General features: G+C 44.5%; 1 long non-coding RNA gene across 1 annotated transcript; it reads left to right on the plus strand.

Annotated features, from left to right (window-relative positions):
- Window positions 1–1,528: 1,528 nt before the first annotated feature.
- On the plus strand, window positions 1,529–4,701 carry LOC144578040 (uncharacterized). The gene is made up of 2 exons (XR_013523054.1): window positions 1,529–1,715; window positions 4,400–4,701. It is a non-coding gene; the product is annotated as an uncharacterized LOC144578040 (long non-coding RNA).
- Window positions 4,702–15,437: the final 10,736 nt, after the last annotated feature.

A 15,437-nucleotide genomic window follows, 5' to 3' on the forward strand; every position in this document is an offset into this window, starting at 1 on the left:
AGCTCACCTGGTCTTCCTGAGTCTCAGGTTCCTTAGACTGAGGAAGACCAGGTGAGCTATCTTCAATGTCCTTACCTTTGTTCAAGAACCCTCGGAACAGGCCAGGAGTGGTGGCTCGAGCCTGTAATCCCAGCACTTTGGGAGGCTGAGGTGGGTGGATCACAAGGTCAAGAGATCGAGACCATCCTCCTCAACATGGTGAAACCCCATGTCTACTAAAAATACAAAAAAATTAGCTGGGCATGGTGGCGCATGCCTGTAATCCCAGCTACTCAGGAGGCTGAGGCGGGAGAATTGCTTGAACCCAGGAGGCAGAGGTTGCAGTGAGCTGAGATCGCACCACTACACTCCAGCCTGGGTAACAAGAGCGAAACTCCGTCTCAAAAAAAAAAAAAGAACCCTCGGAACTAATGGTCCAGAGTGGGGCACTGTCTCATCATCAGGGAAAAGAAGGAAAAGACAGGCACTGGATTTGGTTAACTTGACTTATTGCCATAGCCTCCTTGCCGATCTCCCCATCTCACTCCACCCTCTGAGCCATCGTGCACACTGCAGCCACGAGAACCCTCTGAAGCATCATTTTCATTACGCTGCACCCCTTCCCAGGCACCTGCTCACAATTGTCTGCAAGATAAAGGGCAAACTCATTTGCTTGGTGTGTGTGCATGTGTGTGTATGTGTGTGTGTGTGTGTGTGTGTGTGTGTGTAGGGAGAGTAAGACCATAGAGATTTTTAAATTCTCTGAAGTTTTACTGATAAAGTACTCATATTCGTGTACTTTAACTACTGTAGAATATAGATGCATTCCGTTTGCTGTGTATGATCCATAAGCTTTAGGTATAATTTAAAAGAAGCATATCTATTATTGTCCCTCAAATTACTTTTCTTTATAAATTTTAGGAGTGACAAATTCCACATGACCTTTGCACATAAACCATCCAATGTAATCTCAACAAGCCTCAAAGTAGGCTTGGTTTTAGGGTCACATTCTGGTTCCCGCTTAGGCCAGCCAATGTCGGGCACCCACCTGGGTGTCATTGCTCACTGTGGTGTTCCAGCATCTCAGGGAAGGCTGAGCAATGTTTGTTGAAGGGCAGCTCCCCACCATACTGTCTCTTCTGTTAGGTCAGCTCCCCAGTGTGCGTCTGCTGGCATTCCATTCACTCTCAACTCCTCTGTTTCAATGACCTTCTCCTTTTCTCTCTTCCAATATTACACATCCACAAAGCCACAAGATAATAAAAATGATAGATATCTCTTGTTAAATACTTGGCAGTTTTCAGATCTGTCTAATTAAATGGGTACTATCATTATTCTCCCCTTACAGATGAGGAAACTGAGGCACGAAGCAGTTAAGCAACTGCTCCAAGCTCCACCCCTTCGGGTACTCAGCCGCTCCGCTCCACATGCAGCTGTCCCCAACGCAGGCAATTGGTCCTTTCCCTGAATGCTTGTGCTATACTATGCTTTTAAATTCATAACATAATGACTTCATTGTTATGAAATTCTTTTCTGTGTCTTTATTTATTCTCTCCAACTAGAATTTAAATTCATTAAGGATTTGGAAGATTTCTTCTCCTGTGAGAAGTCTTATGGACAAGAAAAAGAGAATTCGGCACGGACAGAAGGGGTATTATCACCTTACTCTGAGCCTGTGTCATTCTGGAGGACAGAACCTTGAATTTGGGCTTGGCTCTGTCTTCAAGAGTATGTCGGTGAGTTACCAATAGTGAACGTGACCTCTCATTCTGTCGTGGCATTATCTCCAAACCCAGGGCCAGACACCACCAGCTCTCCCATTCCTCAGGGAAGAATGTGGCTGCCACCACAATTCTCCCTCTCCATGTGAGCAAATGTAGGTCAAAGGCCATCCTTCAAAGGCCTCCAAGAACCCTGGGGTTTTAGGCCAAGCCTCAGCCCTGCAGTGTGCCTCTTGTCCGTGATAATAATAGCCTCACACAGGGAAGCGCTTTTAACTTCTTCAAAAGCCTGTCATGTTAGAGATCTCATTTCATCTGCACAACGTCCCTGTGAGGTAGGTATTATTATTTCCCATTTGAAGCTAAGGGAAGAGAGGCCCGGAAATTCAATGTCTTGTTCAGAATTTCCTAAGGCTGAGCCAGTGCCAAAATCCAGCCTTTACCTTGAATCTCACTGCCCACTGCCCGGCCTTGTCTCTCCTTTTATTAATTTTCTGGTCCAAACTGCAACACAGTCAACTAGCTAGTTCTTTTCACCTGCTCCCTGAGCACGAAGGGGAAAATGAAACTCTAACCCCTTTAAGGTTTTATCAGAAAGCCTCGTTAATCCACACACAGTCTGTTAGATAACAGCTTAAATCTCTCCACTGCAAAGGATTACCTTCCCATCTGATCAGGCACAACACATTAGAGGAGGCGTGGGGTGGGCATGAGCGTGTGCAGGCCACAGTGCTTTCTCTGCAGAAATGGAGATTTTCAAATTTCCAGATCTGCTGTCCTCCCCAAGATGGACCAGGAGCCCACCATCTGCCTGTGTATCAAGCAGCTCCTCTGAGGGGTTACTTGAATGACAGCATGTTCCTGAAAAGCTCCTCACTCATTCATTCATTCATTCAAAATATATTTTTCAGGCACCTACTGTGTGCCAAGTATTGTGCTAGATAGTACAAAATGACTTTGGGTAAAATGAGTCCTATTTTCTCATCCACATCTATTATCATTCGAGCAGGGCATTACCAAGGTGAAAACAACTCAGACACAAACAAAAACTCCCCTTGTTGCTGTCAGGGTCTTGGAACCTGAACCATGCACCCCATGGCAGGCATCACAGAAATAGTCAGAGAATAGAGGGAAAGGCCTGGCTGGCCTGAAAGACTCTCCAAATTCTAACCCTTGGATTACAGGAGTTATCACTCCAGAGTTCAGAGGTTCAAAGTTCAGACTTCTGTCAGTCTGCTCTCAGCCATTTATAAATGAAGGGATCTTGGCTGATTAAAACAAATTTGCTCCTATGTAGTCTTTATTTCCAGTAAACCCAGCTGCAGCTTGCTCTCCAGGGGCAGGTTGGAAGTACATCAGGAGAAATTTGGTCTGCCCTATTTACCCCAGCAGGAGGCGGAGTGACCCCCTCTGAGCACCAGTGAACAACCTCTGACAACCAGAGCTATAATGGACCTGGCCTTATGTTTCCCTTAGATGTTCTCTGGGGTCACCGTCCTCCACAAAACCACAATCAGTTTGGGTTCCTTAGTTTTCTGGTTGAACCACACTCTGAGGCTCTGGATCACTAAAAGGGCAACAAGGAAATACATGCTTTTTGTTTGTTTATTTATTAGAACTAGCGGAATCATACAAAATTCAGGTCAGGAATTAAATTAGGAGTGCTGTTTTTGAAATAAGGACATTCCAAATAGTGGAGTTGTTTGCTGCTGCAACTAAAGTCATTGGAAAAAGAAAATCAAGAGTGGAAGGCTAGAAAAGGTGGCCCCCAGGGGGGGTTTTCTGAGGGCACTCAGAAGCAGTATGAGCTAAGAGTGGGGCTTCCCAGCTTTGGCCTTGCCAGGGCGTGACCTCAGACAGTCAGCTCACTTCTTTGGGTCTGGGCCTTTGACTTCTTTCCTTGTAGATAAGACAATGGGTATTTACTTGCCCATTGCCCACTCCCCCGATTTTTCTTGAGAAAACGACCCCACCCCAGGCTTAGGCCATATGATTTAGGTGAACTGGATGCTAGCTAGCCCTGCTTCCAGGGGTGCACGTGGAATTGGGCTCAGCCAATCACACTATTGTGCATCTGTCTCAATACACTGATTGGGTCAGAGAGGGTCATGTGACCAGAAGAGTGCCAATCAGAGATCAGCTCAGAGTTTTGCTGGAGTAAAGGAGAAAGTAACTCTTTCTCAAGGAGGCTGCTCAGAAGATAGGATGGGCATTTGGAGCTACGGTCATGATTTTACCATCAAGAGGCCCTTCACTGAGAATGGAGTCAACACAGAAAAAGGCAGGACCAAGAGATGAAGTTGAGGAGAGCCCTGACATCACTGCTGGGGCCCTCAGATCCTGCTGTGCCTGGGCTGTCACTGGGCTTTTTAGTTATGTGAGATAGTAAATTCCCTACTTGCTTAAACTACTTTGAGTTGTCACCATTACCGAAAGATCCTTTATCAATACCCCCTCTGCATGATTCCCCTTGTCCCTTTTATCTTGCCTAAATTCTACTCACCCTTGTGAAAGTTACAGATACCGGGACAAAAATCACTTTTTTAAGACCGAAATTGTAGGTGGGAAAGCAGGAAGGAAAAAGACCCACGCTTGCTTGTTTAAGACTGTTTCAAGGACTTTCTAAAATAAGCCTCTAAGAAATTCCTTCACATCCTTCACACATCTCATGCTTTTCATGATCTATGTTTTGTATGTAGGCATGTATTTCTGGGACCAGGTTTATCACTAGACATTCTTTAGGACTGCAGCAATTCAGAAAAGAGACTCTCAAAAGAGCACTTGCCTGGTAACAACATCTCGACCAATGAACTGATGCCAACCTGGCTTTGTGCCTCCAGAGCCAATGAACTCTGTTCCCAAGCAGCTTATGTGAACTTCTTCTTTTGCCAATAAAAGCTTCCCCTCACCCTCCCCTCTTGAGTGCATCTGTTGCTTGCTGTAGCTGTGCATCCTGAATTATAATCCTTTTGCTTACTCCCAAATAAACTCATTAAATTAGGAGATATATTTCTCTGATGTCTTTTTTTTAGGCTGACACCTTAAAGTATCAGTCAAAATGTTAAGTGCTCCTGTCCTATTTCCCCCAACTCCTTTCTTTCCCCAATGTGATATCTTAATAGATATATATTACTCTGACCTACCAATTAACTCACTTCTCATGATGTATGATTTATTGTTTGCATTCTGCTCCCTTTCCCAACTAGAATGTGAACTCCATAATTTTTGTTGGTTCTGATCCCTGATGTGTCCAAATACCTAGGAAAGTGCTGAAACATAATAGGTGCTCAATAAATATTTGTTGCTTGAATGATGAAATTTAGCAGGAGAAGGCTTCAGGGAAATTTCACTAGGGCTAGCCTGGGCTACAGTCTGACTCTCTACAGCTCCCCAGCCTCACTGGTGGTAATGCTTTAAGCTAAAATACTACAATGAACACTAGCTTCTGTTTATTCATTTCCACTAGGTGTCAGGCATTGGGATAAGTGCTGGGCACACACAGATGGATAAGACCTTCTCTTCTTTCAAGGAGCTCCCAGTCAAGAGAGAGCCAATGGACACAATGCACCAGAGGATCACATACCCTTGGGCTTAGTGAATGTTTGTGATATAAAGCTAGGGCACCTGGCACAGTAGGAGGCACTGGTTTCTGTAGAAGTCTTCCTGGAAGAGGTGATAGCTGAGCTGTCCCTTTCCTACCTTGGAAGAAGGACATGGCAAATATGAATGTGGGCTGTGGATAGGGAGAGTGGGTAAGGAGAAATGATTGAAACCGAGACTACACCAAAGGCTGGGGCAGGAAAATTTGAGGGTGATTCCCACCCTCACTTTTCTTATCTGAGCTGACTGAAGACATCTCCACAAGTTCCCTTATTCACTCTCTGCCACCAAAACACATTCTCATTCACCTAGCTAAGTAGATAAAGTTCTCTGCTTTTTTTGAATTTCAAGGCAAAAGGACTCTTAGCAGGCCTCCTTTGGTTACCTGTCCTCACATCAATCAATGTCATCATCTGGAAATACCTGTAGGCTTGTGTCTAGACCAGTCTTTGTTTCTATGAAAAGCCAGCCCTTACACCTGTGCTTAGTGCTAGGTACCTGCCACTGCTGTATACCTGGAAAGGGGCAATGCTTCAGCTCTCATCTTCAATCACTCATCTTCTCCACTCCCAATTGCTCCCAATTTGGGATCGGAACAACTCTCAGCTCCTTTCTCTTCTAGATCATCCTGAGTAATTCTCCCAGGAGAGAGAGGATAGCTCAGAGCTGGATGAAATCTGAAGGACATTTTTTTCCCAGTCTGAAACTCCTCCATCTGCTTGACACTCTATGTGCCAAGTTTCCATACTCAATGCAAATTTACCAGCACATATATAGATTTCCACTTATTGGTTAAAAAGTGTTTTGACAGTCTTGGGGACATATTGCTTTCTTTCCAACCAAAGCTGGAGAGACAAAGAGACATTTCCACTGCAACTATGTAATCCTGAAGCTTCTCTATAAGCCAAATTTGATTGAGCTAATACTGACCTTTCCACAGGCACAGCGTCCAAAGATACCTTTTTGCTTCAGGCAAAGTTCTGATGAGCATATCAGACAAAGCTCTACCTCTTCAGTATCAGCACACCCACCTTCTCTTTTCTCTTTCTTTCCGGTTGAAGGAAAATGGGGAGTGTCTATAAATTTCCACAGCTGATTTTTGTCCCAAGAGTTCCCATTATTCAGGCCTAGTCTGGGGAGCACATGACACCCCACCCCACCCCTAGCAATGGATAAACCTCAGTCTGAGGGTCCTGTATTTGATTTGATCAAGGCTGTTCTGGGCATATGTTAAGAGCAATGTACCTTTGCAGGAAGCAAGCCAGGTTCAAGTCCAGGGCTACTGAATTGCCAACTGCATGACCCAACCCAAGTCTCCTCTAAACCTGCAAAAATGGAAATAATAAATAGTACCAAACTCAGAGGGTTGTCAAGAAAATTAAATGAGATAATGCAAGTTGAGCACTTGGGATGTAGTGTCTGGCATGAAGCAAAGGTTCACAAAATGACTGTCTGATTATTGCTTTGGTCCCTCAAGCCTCACCATCAATTTGTCCTCTCATTCATCAGAGAAGCCCTTTGCTTGGAAAACCATATTTATAAAAATATGAAGCATCTACCAGGTGTGGTAGCTCATGCCTGTAATCCTAGCATTTTGGGAGGCTGAAGCGGGTGGATTGCCTGAGCTCAGGAGTTCAAGACATCCTAGGCAACACGGTGAAACCCCATCTCTACTTAAAATACAAAAAATTAGCTGGGAGTAGTAGTGTGCGCCTGTAGTCCCAGCTAGTAGGGAGGCTGAGGCAAGAGAATTGCTAGAACCTTGGAGGCAGAGTTTACAGTGAGCCAAGATTGCACCATTGCACTCTAGCCTGGGCAACAGAGCAACACTCCATCCCTAAATAAATATATATATATGTAAAAGAAGCATTATAAATGAGCATAAGGAAACTGAATCTGGGTGAAGGTAGCAGTGATGGGAATCTCTGAGGATCTCTCCCAGGAGAATCTGCCTAGGTGGCCTTAGTGACCTGGCCCTGGAGTGGCAGGTTGGAGAAAACTGTAAAGGAAAAGGCTGATCTGCTACAAAATCACTCAGAACCTACTCAGACTAAAGAAGTCTCTGGAAAAAAAAAAAAAGCCAGAAGCCAGCCTTCACCCCTGAGACTCACCTTCCTGTTCATTCATTCATTCATCAAATGTTAAATAAGCTCCCTCCTACATGTCCAAGTACTGACAGTAGAGCAGAGAACAGGATTCCTGTCCAGGAGCTTATATTCTATCAGTCTAGTTGAGGTTCTTTGACTTTCTTCACAACCATCTTTACCACATATGCAATCCTGGCACTTTGGGAGGCTGAGGCAGGCGGATCATGAGGTCAGGAGATTGAGATCATCCTGGCTAACACTGTGAAATCCCATCTCTACTAAAAATACAAAAAAATTAGCTGGGCATGGTGGCGCATGCCTGTAGTCCCAGCTACTCAGAAGGCTGAGGCAGAAGAATTGCCTGAACCCAGGAGGCAGAGGTTGCAGTGAGCTGAGATCATGCCACTGCACTCCAGCCTGGTGACAGAGTGACTTCGTCTCAAAAAAGAAAAATAAAATCTTTTATTTTGTTTTTTTCAACTTGTATTTTAGATTCAGGGGGTGCCTGCGCAGGTTCGTTACATGGGTATATTGTGTGATGCTGAGGTTTGGGGTATAAATAATCTTGTCACCCAGATAGCAAGCAGGCATAGTACCCAATTATGTAGTTTTTCAACCCTTGCCCCCTCCCTCACCCACCCCCAGTAGTTCCCAGTACTTGTTATTCCCATCTCTCTATGTGTACCCAAGCTTTGGCTTCCACTTACAAGTAAGAACGTGTGGCATTTGGTTTTCTGTTCCTGTGTTCATCCACTTAGGATAATGGCCTCCAGCTGCACCTGTGTTGTTGCAAAGGACAAGATTTCATTCTTGTTTATGGCTGCATAGGAATCCACTGTGTATATGTACCACCTTTTCTTTATCCAGTCCACCATCGGTGGCTCTTAGGTTGATTCCACGTCTTTGCCATTGTGAACAGTGCCGTGATGAACATATGAATGCATGTGTCTTTTTGGTAGAAAGATTTCTTTTTCTTTGGGTATGTACCCAGTAATAGGATTGGTGGGTTGAACAGTAATTTCTAAGTTTTTTGAGAAATATCCACTTGCTTTCCACAGTGACTGAACTAAGTTGCACTACTATAACTGCTCCCTTTTCTCCACAGACTCACCAGCATTTGTTATTTTTTGTTTTTTAATAATAGTCATTATTGGCCAGGCGCAGTGGCTCATGCCTGTAATCCCAGCATTTTGGGAGGCCAAGACAGGTGGACCACGAAGCCAAGATATAGAGACCATCCTGGCCAACATGGCGAAATCCCATCTCTACTAAAAGAATACAAAAATTAGCTAGGCGTGGTGGCGTGCGCCTGTAGTCCCAGCTACTTGGGAGGCTGAGGCAGGAGAATTGCTTGAACCCAGGAGGCAGAGGTTGCAGTGAGCCGGATCACGCCACTGCACTCCAGCCTGGTGCCTGGTGACAGAGTGAGACTCTGTCTCAAAAATAATAATAGCCATTATTAAAAATGGTTGGTGTGAGACAGATCTCATTCTGGTTTTGATTTGCATTTCTCTGATGATGACTGGTGTTAAGCACTTTTTCCATATGTGTTGGCTACATGTGTGTCCTCTTTTGAGATGTTCTGTTCATGTCCTTTGCCCACTTTTTATTTTTTATTTTATGTTTCCTTAGGTTATTGGGGTACAGGTATCATTTGTTTACATAAATAAGTTCTTTAGCTGTGATTTGCGAGATTTCGGCGCGCCCATCACCTGAGCAGTATACACTGCACGCTATTTGCAGTCTTTTATCCCTCGCCCTCTTCCCACCCTTCCCTCCAAGTCCCCAAAGTCCATTTTATGATTCTTATGCCTTTGTGTCTTCATAGCCGAGCTCCCACATATCAGTGAGAACATACGATGTTTAGTTTTCCATTCCTGAGTTACTTTACTTAGAATAATAGTCTCCAATCTCCTCCAGGTCAGAGAAAATGCTGTTTCATTGCTTTTTATGGCTGAATAGTATTCCGTCATATATATATACCACAGTTTCTTTTTCCACTAGTTGATTGATGGGCATTTGGGTTGGTTCCATAATTTTGCAATTGCAAATTGTAAATGTGTGTGCAAGTATCTTTTTCATACAATAACTTCTTTTCCTCTGGGTAGATACCCAGTAGTGGTGTTGCTGGATCAAATGGTAGTTCTACTTCTGGTTCTTTTCTTTTATTATTTTTTTATTTTTTATTTTTTTCCGAGACGGAGTTTCTCTCTTGTTACCCAGGCTGGAGTGCAATGGTGTGATCTCAATGCACCGCAACCTCCGCCTCCTGGGTTCAGGCAATTCTCCTGCCTCAGCCTCCTGAGTAGCTGGGACTACAGGCACAAACTACCGTGCCCGGCTAATTTTTGTATTTTTAGTAGAGATGGGGTTTCACTATGTTGGCCAGGCTGATCTGAAACTCCCGACCTCATGATCCACCTGCCTCAGCCTCCCGAAGTGCTGGGATTACCGGAATGAGCCACGGTGCCCGGCCTCCTTCGCCCATTTTTTAATGTTGTTCTTTGAAGGCATCATACCACCTGACTTCAAACTGTACTACAAGCCAACAGTAACTAACCAAAACAGCATGGCACTGGCAAAAAAACAGTCACAAAGACCATTAGAAGAGGACAGTAAACCTGAAATAAAGCTGCATACCGACAACCATCTGATCTTTGACAAAGTCAACAGTCACAATCAGTGGGGAAGGGACTCCCTATTCAGTAAAAGGGACAACTGGCTATCCATATGTAGAAGAATGAAACTGGGCCCCTACCAATCACAATATATAAAAATTAACTCAAAATGGATTAAAGACTTAAATGTAAGACCTAAAATTATAAATATCCTAGAAAACCTAGGAAAATATCATTCTGGACATTGGCCTTGGCAAAGACTTTATGGCTAGGTCCCCCAATAAAACAAAAATAATTGCAAACAAAAACAAGAATTGACAAGTGGGACCCAAATAATCTGAAGAGCTTTTGCACAGCAAAAGAAACTATTAACAGAGTAAACAGACAACCTATGGAATAAGAGAAAATGTTTGCAAACTAGGCATCCAACAAAGGTCTAATATCCAGAATCTACAAGGAACCTAAATAATTCGCCATGCAAAATCTTTTCTTGGTTTCTTTTGGTGTACCTGAAGTGGTCTAACTCTTCACCCCTAATAGAGAAAGGGAAGGAGGGAGAGAGGGAGTGAGGAAAGGAAGAAATTATAATGTAATTCTTATAATAGAAAGGGGAAGGAGAAGGAGGAGGAGGAGTTGGAGGAGGAGGAAGAAAAGAAGGGAGAGAGGGAGGGAGAGGGAGAGAGGGAGGGAAGGAGGGAGGGAACGAACTTACTCTACTCAACGGTAAGGAAAATAGAAAAAAGAAGTTATAAGAGGCATGACCCTGATCACATTTTAGAAGTCCCTCTCTTTACCTGCAGAGCCAGCAAGGTTTCAGAATTCTCCACAAAACCACCTTTTAGTGCTTAAGTCCTTCCCCAGTCCTAGCTTTCCTTTGCTCCTGCCTATTCAGGAATGGCCCAAAGGAGAGCAGGAGGATGGATTTATGGCCAGAAACACCAAGGAGGGCATTCTTCCTTTAGCATCCTACTAATAGGAGGATCGAAATGATTTCCTCAATCTCCCTGCCTCTTTGTTAAATTTAAAAGGGTTACATTCAGCATTCCTAGTCTCTTGGACACTCCCAGAGAAGATGTTGACCATGACCTCTTGGGCATGCTCTGAGGCTGTTAAGGGCCTGTGTTGGAATGATGCTTCTCGGGAGCCCTGGCCACAGCCAAGCATTTTTTCTGAACTGCTTGAGGTGGCAGGATGCTCGGGACATCTGTTTTTTTTTTCTTTTTCTTCTTTTTCTTTTCTTTTTTTTTTTTTTTTTCGGAGATAGAGTCTCGCCCTGTCACCAGGCTGGAGTGCAGTGGTACGATCTGGGATCTCGGCTCACTGCAATTGCTGCCTCCTGAATTCAAGTGATTCTCCTGCCTCAGCCTCGCGAGTAGGTGGGATTGCAGGTGAAAGCCATCACACCCAGCTAACTTTTGTACTTTTTAGTAGAAACAGGGTTTCCCCATGTTGGCTAGCATGGTCTCTGTCTCATGACCTTGCTATCCCCCTGTCTCAGACTTCCAAAGTTCTGGGATTACAAGTGTGAGCCACTGCGCCCAGCCAGGACATCTGTTTCTTATTGTTATATGGACCCAGCCCAGAACCACAACCACCCAAGACCATCAAGAACCTGTGGCCATGATTTTGATGAGAACCGTGGTTCATGAAACTCAGGGCTTTCAGGTTTGGTTTCTTGACACTCAAGGTAGTTTTTCATCAAAAAAGGGAGACCGGTTTCCATATTAGGAAGGAAAATCTATACTCTGCCAGCTCCAGAAATGTTCTTACAACACTGTTGGTTTACTCCATCTCACTGCTGCTTTCATACTCACCTTGATCCTGAGCGAGACTATTTTTCTGGAGTGTTCAGTAACTAGTCCCTCTGCCTGCACAGAAACAAAGCCAGCAGACCTCTCCAGCAGGCACTCGCCATCAGCATGCTTCAGACTAGCTGTGGGCTCAGCGGGGACATCCAGCCTCCTATGGGCCCATACCTGGAGCCCCAGCTTGGGAGCCCAGCCTACGTCTGTAGCCCTGCACATCTCAGCTGCAGGCACACAATGCCTTGAGCCTCAGTGAGCATGGGGGACAGACAGAGCCCCTGACGTGATCTGGATAAGGGCACATTGGCTATTTATTTAGGCTTTCTCTGAATGACTCTCCTATTTGGTGAATCAGATAGAATCCTGGCCCTGTCAGTGGGCCTCGTCGTATCTGACCATCACCTTGGTCCAAGTATTGAGTCTTCGAGGGAACTAGTTTGCTCCCTCTCACCATCATCTCCAGCCTCAGACATTTTACACAGTGGCCTTTCACTTTCTCCTTGGGGGTTCTACGTGTCCACAGGGGGCCAGCTGTGTTCCTCAAGGCGCTCTGTGGTAAATGTTAGATTACTGCCTTTCTCTGAAGAGAATATCCAGATGACAAACAAGTGCATGAAAAGATGTTTAATATCATGAGCCACTAAGAATTGCCAGATATCATTAACTACTATCAGAACGGCTAAAAATAAAACTGAAACGATGGTGACACCACCATGTTTTTAACCTTTAAAAACATGTTATGGGAATATTTTCCTTCTGAGAATATAACATTACCTGGTAATAAGGATAAGAAGGAGAAACGGAAGGGGGAAGGAGGAGGAGGAAGAGAAGGGGGCTTTATATGCATTTTTTAAAATGTTCTGTTCATTTTATATTTAAGTCCACGATTCATTTTGAGCTAATTTTTCAGGTGTGAGGTATCACTTGGTTCATTTTTTTTTTGCTTAGGAATATTCCTAGTAATACCTAAGGAATGTAACCTTTAAAAACATACCTAGTATTTAGGCATATTTTATGGATGATAATGATAATAACCATTTCAAAGGGTTGCTGTAAGAATTATAAACTTTAAAAATATGCCAGGTATATTATACTAAGAGGTATATTATGCTAATATTATAATATTGTTACATTAGTATAATATTATACTAATATACTAAAAAATATATATATACTTTTTTTTTTTGAGATGAAGTCTCACTCTGTTACCCAGGCTGGAGTGCAGTGGCACCATCTCAGCTCACTGAAACCTCCGCCTCCTGGGTTCAAGCAATTGTCCTGCCTCAGCCTCCTGAGTACCTAGGATTACAGGCATGTGCCACCATGCCTGGCGAACTTTTTTGTATTTTTAGTAGAGACGGGGTTTCACTGTGTTAGCCAGGATGATCTCGATCTCCTGACCTTGTGACCCGCCTGCCTCGGCCTCCCAAAGCGCTGGAATTATAGGCATGAGCCACTGTGCCTGGCCTATACTACGTATATTTTTAAAGGTTATAATTCTTTTTTTTTTTATTGCATTTTAGGTTTTGGGGTACATGAGCAGAGCATGCAAGACAGTTGCGTAGGTACACACATGGCAGTGTGTTTTGCTTCCTTTCTCCCCTTCACCCACATTTGGCAAAGGTTATAATTCTTACAGCAACCTTTTAGAATGGTCATGATGATTATCATCCATTTTACAGATGGAGAAACCCAGAAAGATTTGGTAATGTGACCAAGGTTAAGCAAATGCTAAGTGGTAGGAAGAAGCCAGGTTCAAATGCAGGTCTGACTGACTGACTCCCTCCAGCATTTAAACCGTGTTCCTATTGCCTCATTCAATCCCTTTCACTCTGGGAGTCTTGCTTCCTGAACAGATGTTCCAATTTCCTGCATACATTCCTTTATCCTGACCAACCTCAGTACACAAGCTACCAGAGGCTGGAGCCTGCCAGCACCTGCCCAGAGTTTTCCGTGACATGTTTACAGGTGGAGAACAGGGGTAGACTGAAAAACTTCCCTGTATGCAAATACCTTGTCATTCTGGTTTGAGGAAAGGCTCACATCGTAGTTCAGCATCTTCTAAAGTATTACAGAGCTACTGTACCAGCTCACTTGTCTGGGAGGGGCAGGCTAAAAATTTTAGGTTCCCCAAAGACAATCACACATACACACAAAATTCATTTAATAATTACAAGTCCAGAACATTTCCATTCTCAGTCTGCCCAAACAAGATACACTGATAGAGGTCAGTCTGAAGGACTCAGAGCATTTTGGGCTGAAACTTCTATGGCTAGAACCTGTTCCTTGCCCCTTTTGGTGGGTGTGGGTCATAGTTGGACTATAAACACCTCACTATCCAGTCCTATTTGTAGGTAGATATGGGTAAAGCTAGAGTTTCCCTCCCAACCTCCCAGCTCTCTCCACTCCACACACTGGCTGCCGACTTCCCAACCAGGCAGGACCTAGGGACTTGTGCACTCAGACCACAGGAAAGAAACCAGCAACCTCTGGGCTGACTTTGCTCTTTTCAAATCCCTAAACCTCACCCCACTTTTAATGACAGATCCAGGAGTTATTTGCCTCTGTGACCTTACTCAAAAAGGGTCCCTCCACTTACAACTTCTTCCAGAGCTTATCCGAAGACGACTAGGCCTTCGTCCTGGCCCACGTTAGACAGCTAGAAGGAGCAGCACAGCCCAATCACATGATGCAGTCGCTCTGGGTCAATGAATGTGTCTATTTTGCCTGACTCCTCAGAAGCCTCAGGGGTGCTGGAACCCATAGCAGAGAGTTTCAACAGGTGGGTCAGCAGTAACACACCCTTACCCTGCAGTTCCTCCACATCCACCCCATGAGAAATTCAGAGGTGTTTTGTTTGGGATCCTGGTAACCTGCCTTGAGCCCTGGGTGTCCCCTACTCCAGGAATGATGCTTTCTTCAATATTCCTGTGACAGTCTCCACAGGCAGACAATGGCAGCTTCTGGTTACTTCTTCGCCCTGGAGAGCCACTTCGGGTATAAGTGGATCAACGGGAATTGCTGAACTGACTCAGGCCATTCACCCCTGGTATTTTCTCCAGGAGCTGAGATAGGTCTCGCTGGATCTCAAAGATCTGGGGCTCAGTCAAACTTCCACTGGGCTAGGTGGCTGGTCACCTTCCTAGTCTCCATGCTCACCCTCCCAGTAGAGGGTATGAAACTTCTTTTGACCTCCTGGTCTCCCTGACTGTAATGTCCTTTATTACCTTCCAAGCTTCTCTGACGGAGGCTTTGAAACCCACCAGGCACAGGTAGGGCTGCTCCAGAGGCAATGGGTTCCATCATGCCCTTCCTTGCTCAGCCAAAGCAAGCGGGGGGCTCCCTCTGACATACCCTTGGGGGATATATCCTGCTCCAGATACGGTTTCCATCACCTCCACTCTTCCAAGGAGCATGACTCTCTCTCCCTTCTCTTTATTCATAAAAGGTTACTCCCTGGTTCTCCCTTGGCCAACCCATTTCCATAGAAACTAAGAGACCTGAGTTTGAATACCAACTACCACTTACTAGCCATGTGTCCATTGACCAACTTATTGTCTTGAAGCCAGTTTCCTCATCTATAAATAGGGAGATGTTGCCCTCATAACACTGTTGCAGATTTAAACA

Source organism: Callithrix jacchus, chromosome 10 (genome assembly GCF_049354715.1).
Source record: "Callithrix jacchus isolate 240 chromosome 10, calJac240_pri, whole genome shotgun sequence".
In the NCBI taxonomy this organism is placed as follows: Eukaryota; Metazoa; Chordata; class Mammalia; order Primates; family Cebidae; genus Callithrix; species Callithrix jacchus.